This window comes from Dermochelys coriacea, chromosome 17, assembly GCF_009764565.3.
Source record: "Dermochelys coriacea isolate rDerCor1 chromosome 17, rDerCor1.pri.v4, whole genome shotgun sequence".
In the NCBI taxonomy this organism is placed as follows: Eukaryota; Metazoa; Chordata; order Testudines; family Dermochelyidae; genus Dermochelys; species Dermochelys coriacea.
In genome coordinates, this window is record NC_050084.1 from 11,393,089 (window position 1) to 11,417,618 (window position 24,530).

The 24,530-nt window shown below is 42.0% G+C and overlaps 1 long non-coding RNA gene across 2 annotated transcripts in view; it reads right to left on the reverse strand.

The window, feature by feature from the left end:
* Window positions 1-24,530, reverse strand: part of LOC119844737 — a 225,729-nt gene that overhangs the window by 17,092 nt on the left and 184,107 nt on the right. For both annotated transcript variants that reach the window (XR_005289384.1, XR_006276236.1), the window contains exons 3-4: window positions 19,769-19,893; window positions 12,543-12,579 (exon numbers count right to left, since the gene is read on the reverse strand). This is a non-coding gene — a long non-coding RNA (uncharacterized LOC119844737). The remainder of the gene's footprint in view (window positions 1-12,542; window positions 12,580-19,768; window positions 19,894-24,530) is intronic.

The following is a 24,530-nucleotide window of genomic DNA, read 5'->3' on the forward strand; positions in this document are numbered from 1 at the left end:
ACCCGGTTGCAAGCAAAGAAACAAAACACCAAAGGAAGCAGTTACTGTAATGCATAAGGCCTCTGTGACAACCCTGAGGAACTCTTTAATTATCCATTTGACCTTGTCTCAGTTTATTTATTAAAATCCACAAGAGACCATCGCTGGAATAAATACAATCAAGACAGATACCCCCACTCACTAGATGCTTGATACAAGACGGTCCTTCTGAAGCACATATTCAAAAGCTGCCAGCAAACCTAAACAACTCTAAAGCAGGCAACTTGCTAGAATGGACTAGACAAAGTTCATTACAGATCCTTTAAGGCTAGATCCTCAGTTGGTATAAATCAGCTGAGGGTCTAGTCCCAAAACCACAACAGCACTGAAACGTCTTCTATAGGCGATGTATAGGGATGTAAAATTATTGTAACTAATTCAACACGACCGTTCGGTCAAACAGGGTTAATTTCTACTGCCTTGGATGAGAATCATAGAATATCAGGGTTGGAGGGACCTCAGGAGGTCATCTAGTTCAATACTCTGCTCTAAACAGGACTAATCCCCAACTAAATCATCCCAACCAGGGCTTTGTCAAGCCTGACCTTAAAAACCTCTAAGAAAGGAGATTCCACCACCTCCCTAGGTAACGCATTCTAGTGCTTCACCACCCTCCTAGTGAAAAAGTTTTTCCTAATATCCAACCTAAACCTCCCCCACTGCAACTTGAGACCATTACTCCTTGTTCTGTCATCTGCCACCACTGAGAACAGTCTAGATCCATCCTCTTTGGAATCCCCTTTCGGGTAGTTGAAAGCAGCTATCAAATCCCCCCTCATTCTTCTCTTCTGCAGACTGAATAATTCCAGTTCCCTCAGCCTCTCCTCATTTTTGTTGCTTTCCGCTGGACTCTTTCCAATTTTTCCCATATCCTCCTTTTAGTGTGGGGCCCAAAACTGGATACAGTACTCCAGGTGAGGCCTCACCAATGCTGAATAGAGTGGGACGATCACGCCCCTCGATCTGCTGGCCATGCCCCTACTCCTAGAATCCCATGGGGGAGTCCACTGAGACTTGTGTGCGCTTCCTGGCCCAGTTATTTTCTCATAAAACTTTCATTTACTGCACCAAGGCCTTGACCCAGCAAAGCACCTAAGCACATGCTTAAAAACTTTAAGCACGTGAGTAGTCTCACTGAAGTCCATAAGCTACATAAGGAGATTAAAGTTAAGCATGTGCTTAAGTGTTTTGCTGGACTGAGACCTAAGCATAGCTTTATTGGACTACAGTCTGGTGCAGTATATTTAAACATTTTACCTGATGATAGAAAAGTTCCCTTCTTTAAATCCACCATCAGTCCACTGCTGAAGGAAGGCTTCCTCCACTAAGCACTGCTTTCCTGACTCTTGTGATGTACCTATCCGAGCAACTCCCATCTGCTTGTGTCTCCATCTAGCTCACAGATGTCCTGTGTTTTGTAATCCCTGGGAAACCATTCTAAAACCCTTGTAATGATTTAGAAATTGAGGCATGTGTGCTTAACTGACTTCCTCGAATGGAACCCAGGACATCTGAAGCTCAATACCTGTTCTAAACACTAGACAAGACTTCCTGTTGAACCTATTAACAACTGCCTCGAAATACTGGAGTTTCTAATTCTGAATGTGCCAGAGTTGCACCCTCTGGCAAACATTCCCATAGTCTCCAGTGCAAATCAGATGAAGTCCTAATCCTTAAATAGCATGAAAACAGTATTAAGAAATGTGCCCAAACAGTAATATGGTGATAAGCAGTGAAAGAGTATGAAAAACCATAATGAGCTCAAAAGAAGTAAGGACCATGTTAAATCAAGACTGGATATCTTTTTATTAAGAGATATACTATAGCTGAACCAGAAGTTATAAGCTTGATGCAGAAATTGAGTGAGGAACTAGGTTTTGTTTTAGGCAGGAGATCAGATCATCAGAATGGTGTCTTCTGACCTTAAAAAAAAAAATCTAAGAATTTTGTAGTCCGTGAAATATGCAAATACACAACCAGATCTGAAATGCATCCTTCAAATTCAGGACTCCAGTGAGGAGATGAACAAAATGTCTGAATTTACTAATGAGCTCACACATACATATCTGAAATTAACAGCCACAATTTAGAATGTGCAGCTATCAAGGAATTTTATACTGAAGTGAGAAAACCTGAAGTGTGCCCTAGAAGGTCAATAAATAAGTAAAAAAGCAAGATGAGATACAGTGATTCAAAGCAGTATTAGAAGAGAAGTTTATGGATGCAATAGCTAGACTTCGGCAGCTAAAAACAGGAGGCAGATAAAAGAAAACACTATGTAAAACCAAAGGACCCAAAATCCAAGACTACCAACTCATGAAGTCAAGACTTTAATCTAACGGTCCACACTCCATTCCAATTACAAATATCTTTCTTAGGTTAAGGGTAGTCATGTGGGAATCTGTTTCAGGCCCTTTTCCCACAACTTGATCTCTGTAGGCAGATGCCGTAACACAAAAATGGGGCATTAGCTTTGTGCTGGCAGGCTGCACAGAGAAGTTTCAGGTGCCTAGATCCCACTGACTGTCAACATGCACCCTCACGGTTAATATTAAAAACAGATCAAGAACATCTTTGAGTGATGTAAAAATCCTAAAGAAGTGCTACTGTAACACTGACAGACCCCAGTCACTGGTGGGCGGGATTGAACCAGGGACCTTTGGAGTTTAGTGCATGAGCCTATATAGCATGAGCAAAAAGCCAACTGGCTGTTAGCTAAGGCTGTAGAGCAGACTCATTTTTTTCTCTCTAAGTGGTCTCAGTGCCACTAGATGGGACAGAACACCACACCCAGAAGATGTGTGGGTTACACTACCATACTTTGTCCCATTTGTAGTGAACTCAGAAGTTGACTTTGAATGTTTCATCTAATCTTTATTCTATAATAGACCCTTCCTTATCATTAGATTGCAAATGTCTTGGAGCAGGGAGAGAAATCTTTGAGTGTCTGGAAAGTGCCTGGCACTATTGTATATAGATCACCACTAATACTATTCATGAAGAGTAGGTAAGATCCTCTGCTGGATTCATTAGGGTAGATCCGACAACAATTTACACCAACTGAGAATCTGCCCCTTTGACTTCAGAGGAGCCATGCTAATTTATACTATACTGAAGATACAGTTCTACAACACTAATGATTAGAGCTGGTTGGGAATTTTCTGATAAATCACCATTTCCCCATGGGGAAAAAAGGTTTAGGCAAAACCTAAACTGGTAGCAAAACAGTGTCAAGTTTGACAAAATACCCGACTGCATACAAAAAAAGTGGCTGAAAAAATTATTGAAATAAAGTTTCACTTTTTCAAGCTGAAAAGGACTTTGTTTTGAAATTTTTGTAAATTTGCACTAAAAAAGTTAACATTGAAACTTTTAGAAAATGATCAAAATGAAACATCTGACCCTAATCCCCATTATTTTTAAATATATATTTTAAATATAATTAAATATATATTTTAAATATATTCAGGTTGCAATTTTTTTCCCCACAATTTCAACTTTTTGTTCCGATTCAGGACAGGAAAAAAATCCAAAAGTGTTGAAAGACTCGAGTGCCTTTTCTTTAGCAGAACATTTCCCCCTTTAAAATTCTGGTCACTTATTAAGTGTTTTGTAATTTGCTTGGTGCAATCCATAAACTCGAACATAATACTCTTCACACATTTCAAAAAGAAAAGGAGTACTTGTGGCACCTTAGAGACTAACAAATTTATTAGAGCATAAGCTTTCGTGAGCTACAGCTCACTTCACAGTATGCTACTGCATACAATGAAGTCTGTTTTGTAAGCTTGGGGATTGTATAAGATACAGATAGGTACATTTTCAGTGGTGCATACAACTCCAATTACAAAAGCAACATGTGTGCTTTGAACTTTCCAGGCAGATATTGTTTTCCATAGGCTTTTTTCTTTTTTTAAACTGATTTTTGGACATTGGCATAGGAACCTATTAACTTCAAGCCCTCCGAATATTTGGTTTTATTTTTCAAGTTCTCAAACGGATATTACAGTGCTTCCCAGCATGGTAGTCCTACTAAGCTTTAATTGCTTGCTATGCACTTTGCTTTTGACATTGTAAAGGTGAATAGAAAATATAAAAAGTTTTGTTGGTAAAATGCAATTTGTCATTCGACATGGCACATTATAGACCTCTCTGTCACTGCATGATGTATTTGACACTGGGAGCCAGCCAGGGGTGAAAGTAACTGAGGCCACTTACTGGTATGGGGTGGGGCAGCTCCAGCCTTGGGCAGAAGGGAGTCAGCATCCCCCCAGCCAGCCCTTCCAGGCTGCCTGGCCCATGCCGCCCAGGGCTCCCGGGTTGATTTAAAGGGCCTGGGGCTCCGGACACTGCTGCTGCGGGCCCTTTTAAATGGCCAGCCCCAGAGCAGCTGCTCCCTTTGCGCCCCCCCCACCGGCCCATCGGCGGCAGGGGGCAAAAGGGACAGGGAATTAAAGCGCTGCAGGGTCCTTTGCCGCGGCAGCGCTTTAAGGATCCTTTAATGTTGCTGTCCCTTCCCACCCTCCCTCGGTGGCCCTGCCGGTAAGGACCCTACCAGTAGGGCCACTGGAAAGGGGAGGCAAAAGGAGCAGGCAGCGCTTTAATGGAGGCTGGGTATGGGCCGGTGCGGGTTCTTACTGATACGCAGTACTGGCCTGTACTGGCTCACTTTCACCCTTGGAGCCAGCTCCTCTGCAGGGCGTAAATCAGCTCAGCTCTCTCAACTTATCTGAAATCTGCCTGCTGGGAGGTTCTTAAACTTTGCTCTGAAGTATCCAGTGCTGGCTGATGTCAGAAACAGGATGCTGGACTAGATGGACCTTGGGTCTGCTCAGTATAGCAATTCCTATTTTCCTGTGTCCCTGTGATTTTAGTGGTGCTGTGCTGATTAACATCAACTGAGGCTCAGGTCCACTATTTTTGTGTCTTACTGAACTCCTGCCTAGTATGTATTCAGGTGGATGGATGGAAGCCAAAAGCACAGCTTTTTTTTTCTCCACAAGGTCATCAAATTATATTATATATTGTCCATATTTCATATATCACACGGCAATCTTTTTTGTTGTTGCTGTTGCTATTTAATCAGTCACTTTAGTGCACTTCAACCAACAGTTTTCTTTGAAGTAATGCTAACCTTGCTAAGTCAGATAAAAGATGACCTGAACAGACTAAAGTGAGAGGAACTCCCATTTTAAAAAAATTAATTGGCTTCTGTGTACTTAATTTCATCTGCTTGATCTTAAATTAGTTGGCAGCCTGCAGTAGACTAAGTAGGTTATTCATAGAATGTTTGCATAGGTATTGGTAATTGGTATATTACAGAAAGTGAGAATGTACATAGGTTGAAATAATATGAAGGTTGTGGCACACAATGACAAACACCAAATGAAAGGAGATCACTTTTCCCTGGGGATACTGTTGAACAGAGATTTTATACTGACTAGGGCTGGATTTAAAAAAAGAACACTTGTGGTGATTAGCCTGTAAATGGAAGGATACAGACTATTGATGCACAACTACTTTAAATTCAAAAGGTTTTGCATTATATTAGGCTGCCCCATTCTCCTCGACTTAGACATAGACTTAAAGACAAAGGGTCCCTTTTCCCAAGTGGAAATAATTAAATTAAAAATGGACCTCACAAACCTGCCAAATCTGAACCAAAATTCTCCAGTGCAATTATGTCTGCCTGAGTCTGCAGAAAGCCTAAAACAGTAGCTCAAAAATAAAACAATTCAGAATGCTTCCATTCATCAGACTGGTGTGTTGACTTGAACTTAATGACAAATTTAAAATGTCAGTGTTAACCATTTTGCTGCTGATCAAAGCACATAAAAGATAGAATAGAGACAATCATTTTATGAAGATTGCCTACTGTGAATGGCATATTGACGTTTTGGTATCACAAGTGGATAGAGCTTGGTTTGTAGGTGGAAATTGAGAAAGCACTACTAATTTTTCCCCTCATTCCTCCAATGTAGAGGAAAATATTAATTTTCATGAAGCATCAGAAGGACTGATTCTAAGCTCAATTTCTTGTTTCATACGAATGAAGCTTTCATAAAGCTGCTCCTAACTTTCACTGGTGTGAGATCATAAGGAAGCCAAGAGTATAACAAAGGAATAACACTCTCTCACATGACTTGGCACAGATGATAAATAATGGTAATGCTAAGACACCAAATATCAGATAAATAGATTTCACTTCGTTCATACAGAAGGGGGATTTAGTGTCATCTGTCCGAAGAGGGTAAAGGAGACTTTACCCATAATATTCAAGAGAATTGCTCTTTATTAGGAATTCAATAAATGTCCCAAATCTTTGAGATACCTACTAGGTACTGAAGCCAATGGTTCTGTCTTTCTGTGGTACAACTATTAATAAATAGCCCCAGCTCACAGATAATCCTTATCAGTAGATCTCTAAGCACTTTACAAAGTAGGTAGGCATCATTATTTCCATTTTTATAGATGCAGAAACTGAGGCACTGGGAGGTGAAGTGACTTGCCCAAGGAACCCAAAAGGCCAGTGAATGAGCAGAGGATAGAACACAGTTCTCTCGAGTAGCTGTCCAGTGCTCTACCCACTAGGCCACACTGCCTCACATCATCATAGTATCTGAGCTCCTTCCAATCTTTAATGTCTTTATTCTCAACACCTTTGTGAGGTTAGAAGTGCTATTATCCCCATTTTATAGATGAATAATAGAGGCACAGAGTGGATGTCTACTCTACACACTAAACCTGGTCTGACTCCGGTTTGAGCCCAAGCCCCTATTCTTTCAAACACACAAATCAGTGTGATTCAGGTCCTGGGTCACAAGACCCTGCCAGGGGATGGGTCAGAGCCCAAGTCCCACTGTGAGTCAGGTCCAAGCCCCTCATTTCACAGTGTGAGTGCAGATCAAGCTGCAAACCCAAGTCAGAAGGTCTGCATAGTACAGCGTGGAAATGTTGGCACAGGTGTGACATTCTGGTCCAGCAATTGTAAACCCAAGTTTACAATGCAGTATGGATGCTCAAGCACAGACTTCAAAACACCAAGTCCACAAGGTCAGGTCCCACACCCCCCAAGCTTAGTGTGCAATGGAGATTTACCACCTGAGGCTCTCCCAAACTCACAAGAATTCTGTGGTACAGGAAGGAATTACGGCTCGATTTACATTAGCTGAGTAACTGGCTCCACAAGTAGCTTCTCCAGGGAAGCAATTCAGCTCTGAGCACTGAACCAGTCCAAGACCTATGCACCACTTAAGTCCAACTTAAGCCTTCAATATAGAGTTTAAATGAGAATTGGGGGGCATGGATCAGCATTCATGTCACACTCCTTGTCAGTACCTAGCCTGGGCCAGGGAAGCTAATGATCCAACCAGCGGACCAAATTTGGTGTTGAATCCTGGTTACATGTCACTTGAGGCACATTGTGCATATGCTAAGAAGAATGGGAGTTAAGTGGAATATAGACCTTGTGCTGATCGTCTGCACAGGGATGCATTTGACTGAAGGCGATTAATTAAAGGGGTGTCTACAAAAAAGAAGGGCTTTTTTTCCCATGTTCTTTAATAGAGTTATCAGAGGGAGCTGTGTAAGACTAAGACAATAACTTCAGAGTTTCTGCCAGTAGAAGACATTTAATTTCAGTTAGTTAATTTTCTAGTTTGGTAAAAACCTGAAGTAATGCTCACAGCTTTATCATGTGCGCGAAAGAATAATTCTAAGCATTTAACATGCAGAGGCACACACTGATTTTCTCTCCTCCCCATTCCTTACTCCCCTCTTCTACCACCCCACTCCCAAAAAAATCTCCACAGAGATATTGTTCAAATGGCTTAAGATCATGCACCATCATACCAGGAGCGGCTTCTGCGACTGACTTGGTAAACAGATTAACAGCTGTGAAATTCATCTGGATGATATGCAAAATCCCACTTATGGTGATCAATGCCAAATCCAAGTCATTGCCTCATATTAGACAGTTTTTCTTTTTAACATATACGTATATAACCTCTCACAGCTATTAGAGGCATGTAATTAAAAGAGCAAATGCTGAAGAACCCATATTTGGCTTTAGGACCAATACCAGCCTTCCTGTCAGAGCCCAGCTGACTCAGACTATGTGAAGACCTGGCAATCAGCTTGTCACTCCTCAGAGGCTCACAAAATGTCATTTCTTAGGCAACTGACATCTACAGATGCATTGTGCATTTTTTGAAGGGCCATCCCTACAGTGACATGAATAAAACAATTTAGCTTTTTTTAAAAAAAAAATATAAAACACACACTCATGTAGGGCTCAATTCTCCCTTGCCTCTACCTTCTGTACTCACACCCCCGCTTTCTGCAGGTGTATAACCTGCTAATCAGAGTGGCAGCATTTTACACTCATTTGGCAGTGGAGTAAAATGTGCAAGACTCAGGCCAGTATATAATCAGGTTGAGAGATTTGGGGCCCAACCCTGCACCCCTCAATGGATGTTTTGGTATTGACTTCAGTGGGAGTGGATCAAGATCATGCCATGTGACTGGATGGCAATGAATGCTACATAAAGCAGCAGTGTCACTCTTTAGCCACATGGGCTCCTCACAGAAAATAATCTCACATTCATGGTTTTAGGGCCATTTACACCAAGGATTCTTTAAATCACTCTGGCAATTAAAAGGGACCTTGGAGGGGGGAGAGAGAAAGAGAAAATCTGCCCCTCAGTCTTTATATTCAAGGTGCTTAATGATCTGTGGGCCAAGGTACAAAGATTTCCTAAAGCAGTTAACAGCTTCATTCTTCTGGCACAATGCAATTGTCTCCTGGAAGCAGAGGTGAAAGTAAGCCTGGCTTCCCTAGGCCGGTGATTTAAAGGGCCGGGGCTCCCACCTGGGCCCTTTAAATTGCCGCCTGAGCCCCATTGCTGGAGCTCTGGGGTAGCGGCGGCAGGACTCTGGCAGTGATTTAAAGGGCCAGGGCCATTTAAAGGCCCCGCCTCTTCCGGATGAGGCCACGTTCCCTGCTCAGGACTCCGGCGTACCAATAAGTCCTTTAATTTACTTTCACCTCTGCCTGGAGGGGTCAATTTCCTTTATGTAACTAAGCCTTGGGGAGGGGCTAGATTAAGACAGTGAGCTTCTGCAGTACCTAAGAACTAGAACAAGCCTCCTCACTCCAGCATGAGATATGAGACCAAGCTTCATTCCCAGGCCTGTGATCATTAATTCATTTTAACTGCTGAAATCAGCCACACAGAGAATATTAGTATTTCTGCATACCTCTTTCCACACTGAATAATTCTACCAGTAATTACTACGAGTGACATAACACCATATTGCCGAACAAGGAAAACAGAGCCAAACCTGCTCCCTGAAAAACCCACAGCACAGGTCTAACCTGCTACCCACTTAGGCATTAATCACTAACTCAGAGCTGATTGAAAAGCCTAGTCAAGTGCTTTCTCTCTGCTGTTCTTATGTCTGGGACATAAATATAATTTGCCAATTAGTGATAATAGATCTTGCATTATAACAGCTTACCTATGTGCACAAGAGAGGGAGAAATAAACAGGATATAAAATAGTCATGAATTTTTTCTCCATTTTCAAAATTGTCTTCTCTTCCCTTCAGAGAAAGACTTTAGAACCATTTGGAAGACATAAAAGCCTGTACAATCTTTGCCATGTTTTTAATATACAAATACAACTTTCTTTGAGAGTGGCTTATTTTGGATTGGCTTAACCTTGTTCCCAATTGATTTAAACTAAGCTAAAATAAGCCACTTTTAAACCAGAATTAGATTGTCCACACAGATGTTTACACTGGTGATTTTTAAAACTGATTTAAACAAACATCTTAAATTCTGTTGCTGCAACCCTGAATGCATGTAAACCCTAAACTGCAATAAGCCAGTCAAACCGCATAGCTGCACACAAATGTATAATGGTTTAACTGTATGTGTTTACAAACAGACATTACATTAAGCTGGTGCAGGCCTGTGTGTGGACAGGCCTGACCCTTTACCAGTACACCAGCAGAGACATTAATTTACTCATTAATAAGAGTTCTCAAAGTATAATTACACTCTGAGCGGAGCTATATTTGGAATTATTTATTCACCCTAGATAGAAGGCTGGAGTCGTGTTATTTTAAAGTTTGTTCTTTCATCTTGGCTTCAGATGAAACTGCTACAGATTTATAAACAGCCTCACATTTTCCAAGGTTCTTGCATTATTCAAAAGATAACCCTTTCTGTAATTCATTCTTTACAGTGAATAGGCAGTTTACAAGATTATCCTTAACAAGAAGCAGTAGTGTAGGTACAATAGCTGACTTGCCTGATAACATGTACTGTTCTAGCCATGGAAGATGCAGATACAGTAGTATATTTTCAGTCACCAGATGTACAGGAGAATAGGTATTTTGATAACAGCCTTACGAGAGGCCAATAGAATATTGGACTAGATCTTACTCTATTCTCTTCCTGGTTGCATAAGTTGGGAGAAAAATGAATGGAGAGATGCTCCACACACAACACGCATTAGAGCAGAATCTCTCCCAAGTTCTCAAGTGAAAGGACCAGCCAATGCACTAAATCAGGCCCAGAAGCAGCAAGTCTGCCCAGTTGAGTGTTCCCTCAGGATTGCTCCATAGATCCCTGTCCTGGCCAGCCAGCCCCATAGGATGGTTCTTCGGACATCTCTCTCCTAATCACTATTCACTGACAAAGGAGATTTTTAACTAATCACTTGTATGCACAAATATGCACGTAAAGAAAGAAATTGCTAAGACTCAAAGCCTGGACATTTAAACACAGGAGAAATAGTGCAGCTGAGCCACAGCAGGGGGAGTATGGGGAAGGATTCTACATCAGGAGGACTAAATCCCGATTCTGCTCGCAGTCGCGCCAGGAAAGTGAGCAAAACGCAACATCCTTCAAGATGACACTGCCTGATCCCTACTCTACTCAGCTATGCCACTTCCTGCTCACTTTGGGATGGATCACCTCAAATATACAAAATGGCAGAAACCTCTATGTTCCCATAAGCACAGGGGCGGTGATTGTTCCTAGCCCCCATTCAGGGAGTGCAAACGAGACAGAATATTCCATCAGGTTGAGTCACCATTTTCCCTATATTCTTATTCGATAGCATTTTACAGTAATGTAAATGGTGCAGGGCAATGAAGAATGTGGTCCTTCATACTTTCTCCTTCCTCCCCTCCCAGTAGCTTATAGAACCTTGCACGTGTAGGAAAATGTAATGTCATCTATGACATTTTGAACTGATGCCTTTAACTATGTACAATATCTTTACACTGCAGCTTGACATGTAACTTTCTTTAGCATGTTCCCTCCAGGAAATAAGGCTTAGGAAAGATGCTTTTCTTTCTTCATTTTCCATCCTGCCCTCTATCCCACCACCCTAGCTTGATAGACCCTTATAATAAGCAGAGTTCAACCTGATGCTGAACAAGAAATGTGTGCTTAAATGCTCCACACACCAGTGTTTAACAAGGATTTAATGATTTTTAAAAGTGTTTTAATAAGTTGTAAATGTATTTTACAAAGTCCTTTTGCTATTTATAATAAATGCAGCTAATGAAAAGCAATCATTACATTGAATAATTTTTGCCTGTTTAAAAGTAATTTTATTTATCATTCTTCCAGAAGGGTGCACAAAATATACTTTTCAGGAAAAAAGACTTGATACCGACATACAGCAGAATTGCAGAGCATCAGGTTCATATAGTTTGTGCATAACTCTTTATTTGCACAGATTTTTTAAAAAAAATATTCAGAAACTGATACTGGCAACAAACAAGAGTGATTACAATAACTGAGCCAAACTAATCTCTGATGTAACTTAGCTCCAATGGCATTACAGCAAGGATCAATTTGGCCCTATGCTTAGCTTTGTATAAACATAGAATAAAGTTCAGAGGAAAGAGGAAGGGGAAATTAATCATTTTTCTGTGTGTGGTAAGAATGAAAAACTTCCAGGATCAGCATTAATAAGTGCTGTGGTAGCCCTTAGGACTCCCAGCCATAGACCAGGACCTATTTTGCTAGGCACTGTACAAACAGAATAAGATCATGGTCCAATTTTTTTTTCTAGACAACAGTATATTAAAGTGCACTACGGAACGTTTAAAGCATACCAGCAGGGTTCCCACAGACCATTAATGTGCAGCATGTTAGTACAGGTTAGAAACCACATCTCCATAGTGTGCATTACCCCCCATGTAGACAAATTCTAAGAATCAGATTCAGTGGACCTGATTTTCTCCTGCCACTCACCTTGTGCCGTGCAAGGTAAGTGATTAATATTATCCTTCTGATCTGGCATCATCCTGCACTCCATTTACTACAATGGTTGCAAGGCAATGGAGAATCTGGCCTGCTGTCTGTCCTTTTAGTCTTTACTGAAAATATTTTGCCTTCTGTTTCTTCTGTGCAATTAAATTGTGATGAATTAGAATGTAAAATAGCCCTCTTTGTATAATTAGTAAAATATAGTACTTACTATGCTTGATGGTTCTGTCACATAACCATATTGTGATCTATAACAAGAAGGATGAAAATTAAAAGGATTATATTAGTCACTTTTAAATGTCCACTGACACGTTTACCCACATTTACAAGTATTGCTTTTACCGTGTTCCAGCGCATTCATAAATTCAGGCTAATTAATTTATTTAACCTCTCTGCTCAGTTTTCTATTGGTGTAGCAAACAGCAAGGGACTTTTAAAGAAGAAAATGTTACACCCATTTCATCAGTACATCCTGTGGGCTTGGATTTTAAACACACTTAGGTGCTCAGCTCCCACTAGGTGAAATCCTGGCCCCATTGACACAATGGCAGAAATCCCATTGAGTTCAATGGAGCCAGGATTTCATTTGTTACATTTAGTGAGATTTGGGATCTAAACTTCCTTGGTCCCTTTTGAAAATCCCAGTACAGTCCTTACACAAATACTCATTGACTCCAGTGGGATTTTTTCCCTAAAGGCTAGATTGGGGTGGCGATATAGGGAAAAGGGGACAAGGCAAGCTTTTTCCACCTTGCAGGGCTACCCAGGGCTTATACTGAGTAATGTGGGCGTGCACCAGGGACTTGATCTTGCACTATTTAAATGAATGGAAACTTTAATGTTCCCTAAAGCCAATGTGTCAACAAGTGGGCAGAAAGTGAGCAAAAGCAAAGAAAAGCATAGCCATAACTTCACCCTCGCCTCCTCCTCCCCCAGTACATTGACTTGCAGCAGGTGCAGGGGGAGGCAGGAAGGCTTGACTGCTTTGGAGAGGAGCACGGAGTAAGCTGACCCCTGAATAGGTCTGTAGCAAATAATTTGCTCAAATGGCCGTGGAAGAACTGTACTTCAGGGGGATGGCTCTGATGCTTTCTGCCTCCTGGTCTTCTCCTGGGGGGTGGTACATCTGCACATTTCCCCTTGTTCAGAGCTGTACATAAAGCACAGTCTCGCTTTATGTAAGGAATGCAAGAGCAGAGCCGCAGAAAATGTCACTGAAGTAGAAATCTAGCCAAGAGTTTATGAACCTTCATATTCTCTGACTTGGAAGAATTGTGGAACTTGAGAAACAAAGCCGGACTAGTAAATTCACTTTTTGCATTTTAAAGAAACACACACAAGTAGTTCCAGGCTTTTTTAGTGAGCAGTTACACTTCGTAAACTTGCCTTCATTTAAATCCCGTCCAATCAAGCTACCATAAAGTAAAAGGAATATCGGGTCTTCCAAAGATGGAGCAGCAGTAGTGCAGAACATGCCCGTGCAACTGGCAAATGAGTGTTTTGTTTTGGGCTTAACTAGATTTATTTTCAGGAGGAGAGTAGGGTTTTCAAAAAAAATTAGCATATTTCTATCCCCCCCCAAAGCTGATGGGAGTTTTCAGTAATATGCAAGAGGGCCAAATTGTGGCCACGTTACACTGGTGTAAATCAGGAGTGATCTTTGAAGTCCATGGAATTACTTTCTTATGAAACCAATTTTAGTGGAACCAGAATCAGGCCTACAAAATAAAGTGCTAATATGAATGGCTAAATCATGGGCCTGTGGAAATCCATGGAAGTTTTGCCACTAAATGGAATATGCCCTTTGCCAACAGCATTTATGCATAAAGCAGAACTGTTACACTCATTCAAATCTTATTCCTAGTTTCATGTGCTAATTCGTTAGGGACAGTCCCGATTTTGGGATCTTTTTCTTATATAGGCTCCTATTATCCCCCACCCCTGTCCCAATTTTTCCACACTTGCTGTCTGGTCACCCTATAATTCACCCTCTTTCCTTCTTGATAGTGATGGAAGGGAATTTGGCAGGACATTGTTTTGGATGGAATTGGTTGAGTTACAGGTGCTGCCCTCTGTCTGACAGTCTCCAGGATTTTAAACGCCTCCCTCCCTCGGCTCTTCACCAGTCCTCAATTTTGGCCTGGGGTAGTTGTTCCTTTACCATTGGTAGGAGACACCAGAACTCATGGTGGTAATGATACAGAGAGACACACCAAAGCCCTTAGAATAGTGGTGGTATAGGTTCTCCTACACCTCTGGCTGATCCAACATTTAATGTCTCAGTAGCACTGCAGTTTAAGTTTGCCAAACCTGGGTCCCACTCACTCAAATATCCTACCATTCAGTGACTGAATTTTGAGGGGTTTTGCCATCATTTGTGCTAGGTCTATGAAGACAGTTTCCATGCGTTTTCTGGTCAGGCCCCCTGAACGCCAGAGATGGGGCTTGATCCTGCACCATGAAGCTACAAAGAGTTTTTCCACGGAGTTGAACTGGAGCACAGAGTAAATGGATGCAGCAGCAGCGAGCACTTCTAACTCAAAGCCTGGTTGATTGCATAGGAGAGTAAGAACCAGAAGTGGCATTCTGGGGTGGCAGCACCTAAGGGGGCTCACGCATGTGTGACCCATGATCTGGCAATGGCACAGGTCCCAGTTTAGAATACTCCTGCATCAAATGTGAATGATTTAGAGTAGATACTGACCAGAGCGTGGATGCTTATTAAATAAGGGAAAAATGTACACTCGTTTTGCATAGTTCAACAAGTCAGCATAAAGTTTTCAGTCATACCCAGCCAGAGATACGCAAGATAAAACCCATCAGTCTGACTGGTCAAGGAAACAAAAATCTGTAATAAAAAAATCATACATAACCCACACAGCTCCTGGGTGTGGTGCTCTGTCCCCTCTAGTAACACCAAAACCACTTTATCTCTAAGGGCCATATGGCTTTTCACTCATGCATTTAGCTCCAGAGGTCCCAGTTTCGATCCCACCCGCCAACAACCAGGGTCTGTCAGCGTTATACATACAAAAATAAATATGCTAGCATGTGGGCCTTTTCTTCTTGTAGTCTATCTTCCACTGCCAATAAGGTAAACCCATACCCACTACATCTGTCCCCTTCTAGTGGTGGCTGGGCCCTAGAGTAGTTCATAAGCCTGGCTACAGCATAGGCTAACAGAATTGTGTCTTTTAGCTCAGCTGGTAGAGACTCATGCTTTAAGATCCAAACATCCCAGCTTCTCTCTGCTGATGACTCACCCAGAGCAGGTCATGAGAATACATTCTATGGCTCATGTTTTCAAAGGTGATGAGTGATTTCAGCTGCCTCACTGTTTGGGCCTCCATTTGAGGCACTTGCAGAGGGCTGGAGCTCAGTTTCTGAAAGCGATTCCCTTTGCACACCAAAAATGGAGACCCTCAGAATTATTGGAAATTTTTGAACAACATAAGTCTAGATGATTATTCTGTAGGGTTTCAGTCCCTGGCATATCTCTAGTAATTACTGTGGAGGATGGCTGAATAAAGGCGATGGATGTTCAAGAAATAGTATTTCCAGAGTTTGAGGCAAGAAAATAATACTGTATGTATGTGATGAATTACAGAGACAGTCAAGAATGTAAATGTGCAGAAATTAAGTTACCCATTCAGTTTACACTGAATTTCCAAAATGTTTGTTTTGAAGACACTTTATGCATGGCATCTTTAATTATGATGATCATACTATATGGCTGACATACGAACTAAAGGCAAGGGTTAACAGCTAAAAGAAAAAAGGGGTTGTCTTCTTTACATTGCTTGCAATGTCCTCAAAACAGATACACGAAGGTGCTGGACAACAGAGCAACCAGCTTTTTGCTGCATATTCTACATTACTGATTTAGAAGCTACCTCCCTCCTCCACCTAGATGCCCAAGTGCATGAGGTGAAAAGGGTTCTGGCAGCCATAAGTCGGGTGCAAAATAGCATTGCGGGCAGGTAGATGGCATCTTGCCTTAGCACAAAGTGCCACCCCTATACCTATCTAGCATTGGAGGGAATGGATTGTGGGCAACGGGCTGTAGTTAGCTAGAATGGAGGAGTTGACATGCTCATGGCCCTGTAAGCAAATACCATTCAATACAGGTGGGGACAGGGGAAATCTGTACTAAGTATCCTCCTTCTCTTGAGGTCTTAGTGTTAGCACCTGAGCCAAAAAAAGGGTTAAGCAACTAGCTGGACCATGGTCATAGCAGCACACAGCAAGAGAAGCAGGATCTTGCACACTGGACACGTATCCAGCTATGAGACCCTATTTGCACTGTTTAGGCCTATAGCCGTAAGGCCAGGATCCAGCCTGTGGTAAACCTGGATATTTATCTGTCTACTCCATACAAGGTGACTGTAGGATCTCTCATTAATAGGTAGCTTAAACACCAAAATTACATTCAGCAAAATGCAATGAAGTCTTCCATTTCATTTTTCATATAAAAAATGGTAGTTCATTTGAATACTAATAGGCTCATCTTTTCCTTGTTCAGATTTGTAGTCGGATACTGGAGGAAAAAGAAGTGACCTCAGTTTGGACAGCCAAATAATTTTACTGTTCAAAAGTTATTGGAACCTTTCAAAGTATAATGCCCAACAATTTGTATTCCAAATACCACCCTTATAAACTCAAGGATTGCTAAAGGTTACGTATCTCAGCTTTAACACCAGTGACCTTTCCTCAAATTAGTGACACAAACACTGATGAGATCATATCTTTGACAGAGCAAAATTTTAGTCACATTGATATGTGCTCTTATCCAGTAGGACTTCTACTTCTGTGGTATTAGAAAAGAAAAGGAAATCCCATTAAGTTGTATTAGAGAAAATGATATTCAGCCTCCAGCAACGTGAATATATTGAGCAGTACACAGAGTACGCTGTGAAAAGAAAAGGGTATGAAATGAAAATTCAGAAGGAAGAACAGGAATCTAAGCAACCATGGAATATAATCCCAGCCACAATGTAGTGCTGATTATAATTCTATGTTTTGGACAAAAGAGAAGAAGACTGAATTAAGATTTGGAGGCTATACATGATTTGAAACCGTGCTTACACTAGCTGAGGATCTGGCCCAGTATGTGTGAATGGCAGGGACTGAATGGTTTATATCTTGCCTATGATTTGTAAGGTTTCAGAGTAGCAGCCGTGTTAGTCTGTATTCGCAAAAAAAAAGTACTTGTGGCACCTTAGAGACTAACACATTTATTTGAGCATAAGCTTTCGTGAGCTACAGCTCACTTCATCGAATGCATTTGGTGGAAAATACAGAGGGGAGATTGATATACACACTCAGAGAAAATGAAACAATGGGTTTATCATACACACTGTAAGGAGAGTGATCACTTAAGATGAGCCATCACCAGCAGCAGGGGGAGAAAAGGAGGAAAGCCTTTCATGGTGACAAGCAGGTAGGCTATTTCCAGCAGTTAACAAGAACATCTGAGGAACAGTGGGGGATGGAGTGGGGGGGGGGGAAATAACATGGGGAAATAGTTTTACTTTGTGTAATGACTCATCCATTCCCAGTCTCTATTCAAGCCTAAGTTAATTGTATCCAGTTTGCAAATTAATTCCAATTCAGCAGTCTCTCGTTGGAGTCTGTTTTTGAAGCTTTTTGCTGAAGGATAGCCACCCTCAGGTCTGTAATCGAGTGACGGAGAGATTGAAGTGTTCTCCAACTGGTTTTTGAATGTTATAATTCTTGACGTCTGATTTGTGTCCATTTATTCTTTTACGTAGAGACTGTCCAGTTTGACCAATGTACATGGCAGAGGGGCTTTGCTGGCACATGATGGCATCTATCACATTGAAGTGAAGAAAGATTGACAGAGCCAGAAGAGTACCCAGAAGTCACCTACTACAGGACAGGCCCAACAAAGAAAACAACAGAACGCCACTAGCCATCACCTTCAGCCCCCAACTAAAACCTCTCCAACGCATCATCAAGGATCTACAACCTATCCTGAAGGACGAGCCATCGCTCTCTCAGATCTTGGGAGATAGACCAGTCCTTGCTTACAGACAGCCCCCCAATCTGAAGCAAATACTCACCAGCAACCACACACCACACAACAGAACCACTAACCCAGGAACCTATCCTTGCAACAAAGCCCGTTGCCAACTCTGTCCACATATCTATTCAGGGGATACCATCATAGGGCCTAATCACATCAGCCACACTATCAGAGGCTCGTTCACCTGCGCATCTACCAATGTGATATATGCCATCATGTGCTAGCAATGCCCCTCTGCCATGTACATTGGCCAAACTGGACAGTCTCTACGTAAAAGAATGAATGGACACAAATCAGACGTCAAGAATTATAACATTCAACAACCAGTTGGAGAACACTTCAATCTCTCTGGTCACTCGATCACAGACCTAAGAGTGGCTATCCTTCAACAAAAAAGCTTCAAAAACAGACTCCAACGAGAGACTGCTGAATTGGAATTAATTTGCAAACTGGATACAATTAACTTAGGCTTGAATAGAGACTGGGAATGGATGAGTCATTACACAAAGTAAAACTATTTCCCCAGGGTAATTCTACCTCCCACCCCACCCCCCACTGTTCCTCTGATATTCTTGTTAACTGCTGGAATTAGCCTACCTTGCTTGTCACCATGAAAGGTTTTCCTCCTTTCCCCCCCTGCTGCTGGTGATGGCTTATCTTAAGTGATCACTCTCCTTACAGTGTGTATGATAAACCCATTGTTTCATGTTCTCTTGTGTGTGTATATAAATCTCTCCTCTGCTTGTTTCCACCAAATGCATCCGATGAGTGAGCTGTAGCTCACGAAAGCTTATGCTCTAATAAATGTTGTTAGTCTCTAAGGTTCCACGGGTACTCCTTTTCTTTTTGCGAATACAGATCTAACACCGGCTGCTACTCTGAAACTTTAAATATACTACACAGAGGCTCAGAGAGAGAGAAAGAGGTAAGAATTTGTGCTGAGATAATTCAGATCCCAATCCTGTGAGATGAGTTCTCATAATTCCAGGCACCTTCACCTTGAAGGATCAGGTCCTAATTGTCTGATGATAGTGACAAAAGCAGGAGGGAAACAGTAAGAGAAATCTTACTGAAAAACTAAAAATTATTTAGTTTAGGATAAAAAGGAAGGGCCACAGGGAGCACATTGTGCAATATAGCTCAAATGACAGAAAATCCTTTCAATCCTAAAACATCACAGAAGGTCAAGTGTTAGTGGAGGACGAAAAGCAAATCAGAGAAAATGACTTTCAGACACCACTATGTTTAACCAGATTTACTAGGTTACATGTTTAGTTCCTAACAATCCAGGACACACAACAATAACGAGAGATGACATCTAAATTCTTATCATGCACCCATCATAATACTGGATCCCCTTAACAAGATTATTAAAGTAAACGTAAGACCACCTTTATATCTTCTCTGTATCTTTCACCAGGACTCCTTCCAGGTAGAATACTTCAGTAGAGACTGGCCACAAAAAAACCAAAAATCTTGAGATGCTCAAAAGTTTGAGTTTCAATCCCCCGCTCACCTGCAAAAAAAAAAAAAACACCCCAGCAATATACTGTGAAAATATTCATAAAAAGAAGTGTTTCTATTGTTCATCCAGCTCTACAAATATGAAAGGAAAGAAATCACTATTTCATTTCTTCTAGAGAAAGACAGCTCTGGTCCAAGGCAAGCCAGGGGCTTATCTATATGCACCATTAGTGTACAAGAAGCTGGGGTGTAAATCTACCCCATACTAGCCTGGCGCATTCTACGTGAGCATGTGGACCCTGCTACTATGCACTGGAAGTTCCCTAGTGCACTTCAATCTAATCCCATTTCAAAGTGGGTGGTGAAATCAAAGCAGCACACTGTAGAAATTTTAGTACATGGCAGCAGGGTTCATGCTCACATAGAATGGGGCAGGCTAGTATGGGGTAGATTTACACCCCAACTTGCTGTGAACCACATGTCTGAATAGACAAGCCCTGTCTGAAGATGCATGCTCATGTTTAATCTTAGTTCCAGATCCTACAGCAGTGGTGGGCAACCAGTAGCCCGCGGGCCACTAGACCATTTGTTTACATTTGCATGGCCGCCCACAGCTCCCAGTGGCCACGGTTCCCAGTTCCCAGCCAATGGGAACTGTGGGAAGTGGTGGCCAGGCCCGTGCTGCTTCCCATTGGCCGGAAATAGCAAATCGCGGCCACTGGGAGATGCAGGTGGCCATGCAAATGTAAACAAACGGTCTGGTGGCCACCACTGCCCTACAGTCTGGATGGATTCCTGCACCCATATAGAGCACCACTGGCTTCAGTTGGACTCCATAACATTATGGACCAGCACATGTGTAACACCAACAGACCCTGGTCATTGGCGGGCAGGATTCAACCGGGGAACCTCTGGAGTTTAGTCCATGAGCAAAAAGCCAATAGTCTCTTAGCCAAGGCTGTAGAGCAGACTCATTTAACTCTGTCTTTAAATGGTCTCAATGCCATTAGATGAGACAGAACACCACACTCAGAAGAGGTGTGGATTACACATGAATCAGACTAAGTCTGGTACCTTAGAGGTCTCACTCATGCCAGCTGCTGACCTTCAACTCCTATTGGCCAGAATTTTCAGAAGGGCTCAGTACAACCAATTGGGTGGGGCAAGACTTTCAAGAGAGATCAGTTCCCATTTCAGCACAAAAGTAAGTGGCTGGGTTTCCAGAAAAGCAGCTTAGCACCCTGCGTGCAAGACTCTTCCAAAAATTTGCCCATATGAAGTGGGCTGTAGCCCATGAAAGCTTATGCTCTAATAAATTTGTTAGCGTATAAGGTGCCACAAGTACTCCTGTTCTTTTTGTGGATACAGACTAAATGGCTGCTACTCTGAAACCTGAAATGGGAGCTACTGAGCAGGTCTGAAAATCAAGCCCTTACTTAGGTACCGAGTGGGAGCGGAGCTCTTTTAGAACTCTAGATTTAATTTTGACCACTTGAAATTTGGCCCCCTATGTTCAATGAGTGTGTAACACTGTGCCTGATCAAGCCACACATTAAGTTTTTTTTATTACTGTTGGAACCTGCCTTTTTAACCACACTTTTTCTACCCTATGCTTTGCATTTCACTAAGACTTTCCAAGTTCTTATGACTGCAGCAAGCATAAAATTGCACCATCTTTCCAGGACTTTGCCTTCACCTGCAATACTTAATGAAGCCATTCTACTGCTTAATGATGCTATGTAAGTAAGACTTCGGACTGACTGTGGAGGAATAAAAGCACATCAGGGTCATGTCACAGCTGAAGTATGGTTTGGTAGTTAAACAAAGGCACATGAGCACAATGAAATGGGCTGGTTTTCATTCTGAAGTCTTCTTCTCACATTTAGAGTCATCATAAACTTACAAATTCTAAATTAAATATTTGGAAAAGAAGTCCACAAGTGTATTCTGTAAATTGCAGAACACAGTAATGGCGTGCTTTTATTTTCTGCACCCCATTAACGTAAATTCTCACATGACAACAGCGGAGTCCTTCTAAGTGATGATAAAATCATGGTAACAATGTCCATACAATTTAACATAGTTTAATTGAATAGTAATAAAATAAAAAGTTTTCATAAATGATTGCATATTGTAATGAATGTTACTTTTAAAGCATGTTATTTATAAGATCTTTTATTTATCTCCTTTTAGCCATCTCAACTATTATATGCCACTTGTGTCTAACATGTTTATATTTTGATAATTTATTAGTCCTGTATAAGTACCCCTTTAAAATAGCGTGCAACCAAATCTTGCCCTGTTCTCCTCCCCCTGCCCACCCAAATCAATATTCAGTGCCAAGAATCTAGGATGCCCTTGGAATATGGCAAAACTCAGATATAATTTTTAGTTCATGATACATGCAAGCCAGTAGGATAGCTAACCAGCTCAGGAAGGATCAATGCTAAACTAGAGTATTGCCTCAGCACCATAATCTATTGAGAAATGTGGGCATCACAGAATAAAGTAGTTCCTTTTCTCCTCTCAGGTTATGGTTCCCAGAGGTTTTCCCTCACCTGTTTCAGCCAGTGCCCTGTCCCAGGGACTCCCACAGGAACTTTTCTACTGCTTGCCAGTCTCAACCCTCAGACGAGCTACTTAAGAGTCATCTAACACCAAGAGTCTTTTCTTGCATGCAAGTTCCTGCAATAATCTACCTGTCCTGTGCAATTCTCTAGCTCAGCAGACTGCTTGCTGGCCTTTATAAGAATCAGGTGTCTACAGGGTGCCACCTGACTCCTAGCCCCACAGTCTAAGCTGGAAGACAATTGATTAGTGATAGGTGGGTCTGGGCCACCTCTTCTGAGGGGTTTGGGGTGCAGGAGGGTGCTCTGGGCTGGAATCAAGGGCTTCAGAGGGCAGGAAGGAGATCATGGCTGGGGCAGGGAATTGGGGCACATGAGGGGGAATCAGAACTAGGGTGGCACTTATCTCAGGCAGCTCCCAGCAGCACCAGGTCCCCCACAAGCTGCTATGGAGAGGCACAGCCAGGCAGCTCTGTGCGTTGCCCCATCCGCAGGCAGTGCCCCTGCAGCTCCCCTTGACCATGGTTCCTGACAAATGGGAGCTATGGAGCTGGTGCTTGGGCAGCATGCAGAGCCCCCTGGCTGCTCCTACACCTAGGAGGGGGGGGAAAGAAGAGAGAGAGAGGAGAGACAGACATACTGCTGCTTTCAGGAGCAGCGCAGCACCATGGCAGTCAGGGAGCCTGCTTTAGCCCTGCTGCACTACCAAGTCAGTGGAGCTGACCGGAGCTGCTAGGGTCCCTTTTCGACCAGGTGTTCCAGTTTAAAACTAGACACCGGGAAACCCTAACTGTGAAGCCTTTCCTAGAGCTAGGAACCTAAGTGGTTCCCTCCCCGCCCCCCGAAAGAAACACCACAGGAGGAGCCTATCCTTATAACATCAGCCCACTAGTTACTGCACTCAGCTGGGATGTGGAAGACCCCAATTCCTTTACTGTATACGAGAAGAAGGGATTGGCACTTAAATTTCCCACTCTCAGGAGAGTGTCTGGGCTAGAGAGTCAGTCACTCTTTCTGGCCCATTGCATATTTAAATTATTTTACACAGTGGAACAGAGCATTTGAAAGAATCACCCCTCTTCCCCCACATGCATAAGAATATAGCCGTGTGGTTAGGTCACGCACTTAAGAGATGGGAAACCCACATTCAAATCCCTTCTTAATCTCAGGGAGATGTCTTTTATGGACTTCTCTATTTGAAGTTGAAGATGCTCAGATACTATGGTGATGGAGATAGATGATGCAGGCTTGGGGCTGCTGGTATAAACTTGCACAGCTTGTTTGCACCAGCAGTGATTTTGGCCTCTGATGTCTATTTAAAGAGGCAGATGAACTCCTCATTCATAGGTGTGATTTTTCAAAGAGGCATAAGGGAGGTAGGCACTAAATCCACTTAGGCTTCTTTGAAAATCCCAGCCCGCATTACTGTTCTGAGTGGGGGGGGGAGAGGGGGGACCACACAACTATTTAAATAATTTCCTTTTTAAAAAAAAAAGCTCCCGTCACCACCACCCAGTGAAAGCCACTTGCTACTCAAATCTTTGCAAATAGAATTATCCATTAAAAGCATGTAATTTCCCACTACTTGTGCATAAAAACTGAGTCTCTGCCATTAGCCTGCTGTTTTTACACAGTGCCTCCACATGCCAAATGATTCAGGATGTGCATTCCCCTGCCCAGATCTTGACTGCTACATAGTAATTGCAGAGCTGGGAACGAAAACTTTACACAGCCTGCTATGATTGATGCAACTTGACTAAAGCAAAAAAAACCACACACACAGGCAAAGCACATATGTGCAATTGGGTATTTAAAAAAATCCCATCTTCCACAAACAGATTATTTTATTTTAGTTGCTGGTAAAAGGGGTGTGAAATAATTCAGATCATTCATCCATTGTCTGTGGTCAATGTATTTGTTTCTTTTAGTTCTTAGCTTTGCCAAAAAAATCAAGCATTTCCATGAAAATAATTAGAATGAAATATAATCTAAACCTGCATATACAAAAAGAGAAAGATTTGAGAAAGTAGATGGACAGGCACAAAAATATATAGCCAGATCCTTAGCTTTTATAAATCAGTATAGGCCTAATTTTAGGGAAACATGAGTATGTAGCTTGATG